Below are 3,079 nucleotides of genomic sequence, written 5' to 3' on the forward strand. Positions count from 1 at the left end.
AGAGGTGGAGTTACGCAGCGAGCTACATGGTCATGCGCCGAAAAACTATGATCCACCTCTCACTGTCTGAGATAATCACCTGCTAAAAGATCTAACACGTAAACCATTTCACATGTATACCGAGTTACATCTACATATTAGTTCTGAATTTTACTAAGATAAGAGCCAGACTTTTTTACTGGACGTTTTCGGAAGAACAGCCTGTGCAACAAAGGGTTAATTAAAGCGGAAAAGCATCCTCCTTCACAATCTTACTTTCTTTTCTTAATAAACATACGGAAATCCATGGCATGTTAATTCTTAATATCCGAATCGTCCTAATATCATTCATTCCTGCTCTTAACAAAAACCCGATATTTTCTGATTAATCTATGTGTTTTGTGCGTACATTGATTTAAAATTAACTGATAAGTCGCGTTCGATAAATAGAATGAGCAGTTTTCCGTAGCGTGCACCAGAAACCGGTACACTCAGCCACGCGTAATGCCGGTGTGCTAGGTCAGCTCGGCGAGCTACTAACTACCCATAATCAGATTCTTACGGTTTAGTCGAGAACTGGCCATTGTATTTTTCTAAGAAATTTTCCCCGGTCAGGCGCTCACCGGCAACTATTTTTCTCGAGCATGTCCTCTCGATGAAACCTCGTTAAGAGTAATGAGATTATCGATTAGTAACGCTAATTTTGCCGCGTCGCGTCGCAAGCGCGTAATCACATGATGGATTTTCGGAGTTACTCAATCGTGCATCGTACATCAAATCACTGTCAAGATCGAATCTCATTCTATCGAATCTCATACGAGGCAACGTGAGTTCTCCCATTTTCGCGCGCTCATCAAGATCGCGTGAAATTCTCTGCCGCGGAATCTCATGGCGCGATACGCGCGCAATCACGGTAGGATACACCCGGTTGCGTAGATGGGTTACTTCTGCGTTAACAACGCCGTTTTTATTTGCATATCAAAGTGGACGACGTTCCGTGTGGCACAACTCGGCGGGAATCGCGGCCGAGTGAAATTTCAATGAAGTACGTGAAGAAAGTGCAAGTGAAATGTTCGTGCGATTCTGCCGACGAGATTAATGCAATTTCCAAATAATAATTCGCGCGCAGAATAATCGGCGAAAATTGTATGAGGAAAAGCTATTTCTTGGCCGAATAATCTTCTTAGTGAAAGTTTTACTGGTTGCCGTCGACGGTTTTGAATTTTAATATTCAGCGTTCCGATCGCTAAAAGCCTGAAATAAAAACGTTAGGTCACAGTATATGTCTCCTAAGCTGTACTTTACTGTAGAGGGGACGGGGGTGGAGTCGTCACCGGGGCGGAGTCGTCATTACAATTATCTTGAAATCTGTACGTTGTGTGAACTCGCCATTGATATTGTAAACACTATACTTATAGTGCCCATGTGACCAACGGAGTTTAGTGAGATTATATGCCATGTTGTGATTTTCATTAAGGCAAACGTGTTTTCGGAGGTCAAAAGTAAAATTTTTTGCGCGTTGAAAATTTTAAATATTTTAAATATTATTTTCTCTCCGAATCTCGAGATAAGTGATTCTGAAGAGTAATGCAAGCTAAATACAAATCCAGTGAAATCTTTTTATTTTCGTTGATTTCTAATATTTTATGAGCGATCAAACTTAAAATCTGTATCCGGGGCAAAGTCGTCACCAAGCCATATCATGGGCGAAAATCAAAGTCAAAGAAGCAGCAGTGGTCGGATTCCGGCGAGAACTTGAATAATATGTGCTGCGTGTGCTCAGAGATAACAGAATAGAGCTGACGATTTAAACAGAGTGCATTTCGTGCGAGCGTAGGGCACATAAGTGTGTGCGCTTTTCTTCTAATTATTTTCTGCCATCGTGTTTTTAATTAATGTTTCCATTTTTCTATTAAAAAATAATTGATAAAATGTATCCTATCATTTTTCATGATCGGAATTATGAATTTTCATTTAAAATTCAGTCCGAGAATGAAATGACAACTCCCCCCGGCAATTTTGATATTTCAATTTTTGCACCTTTGTCGTTTTCACTCTATACTAGTTGAACAAAGCGACGTAGACCAAAAATGTCCGTATAAATTTTGTACACCAAGGGTACACTCTTTACAACGATATAACACATTTTACTAAAATTATTTGTTTTGTTGTTAAAAATCGGCACCGAAAAAATAGTGACGACTTTGCCCCGGTCTCCCCTATAATTTGACGCTACGAGTTTAACAATTTGTAGAAAAAGATTTCAATATATCCTAATTATGTAGATTCGATGTGCTTTTCTTACTTAATTATCAGGAGTTAAAAAGTATGTACTTTCGGTTTAATTATACACCGCAACTTAAATATCGGTGTCTCCATCTTATTATTGTTTAGTGTGTTATTACGATAGATATTACCACTTGCCTCAGTGGTCGAATTGGTATGACGCCCTACACGGAATAAGGGAGGTTCCAGGTTCGAACCCTGGCTGAGGTAATTTTAATAATTTAATTTAATTTAAATTATTTAAAAATGAGATGCTTGTATACGTATATATATAAGTATCAAAGATTATATTAACGTCTTGACGATCAATCGGACCAAAACCAATGGTCGCATTGTCACAATGATTACTTGCCAATTTGTAGTCGATGAAATGAACGTTTAATGTTAAATAGTATTCTTCATTTCTTCCGGCGACAATTTCTCTGTCACAAACAATTTCTTGCAATTAGCACAGAGTTGCAATTAGTATCACAACAAGTTCGTGAAAGTGATACGAGAAAACGTGGCACGAAGAACTAAAGTCGTTTAACAGCGTCTTTGATGTCCGCAGTCTCTGTTCTCCGGGTAGAAACAATGACTTGTTCTTTAGATACATAATCGTACCTAGTGTGCGAAATGTCTTTCTGAAATTGTGTGACTTTAAGTGCAAAAGCATGCCTCCTCGTAGTCACTATTGTTTATCATTCTCCCTCTCTCTCTCTCTCTCTCTCTCTCTCTCTCTCTCTCTCTTCCCCCTCCCCCTTTGTTATTTTTTACTTTCCTCGCAGTAAAAAAAGTGCATATAAAAATTTGTCCCATGATGCACGTTACGCGT

General features: G+C 38.9%; 1 non-coding gene across 1 annotated transcript; it reads left to right on the forward strand.

Moving 5' to 3' along the window:
• Positions 1–2,401: 2,401 nt before the first annotated feature.
• On the forward strand, positions 2,402–2,475 carry Trnap-cgg. Its single transcript has one exon. It is a non-coding gene; the product is annotated as a tRNA-Pro (tRNA).
• Positions 2,476–3,079: the final 604 nt, after the last annotated feature.

Source organism: Temnothorax curvispinosus, unplaced genomic scaffold, assembly GCF_003070985.1.
Source record: "Temnothorax curvispinosus isolate PA1 unplaced genomic scaffold, ASM307098v1 QBEX01016878.1, whole genome shotgun sequence".
In the NCBI taxonomy this organism is placed as follows: domain Eukaryota; kingdom Metazoa; phylum Arthropoda; class Insecta; order Hymenoptera; family Formicidae; genus Temnothorax; species Temnothorax curvispinosus.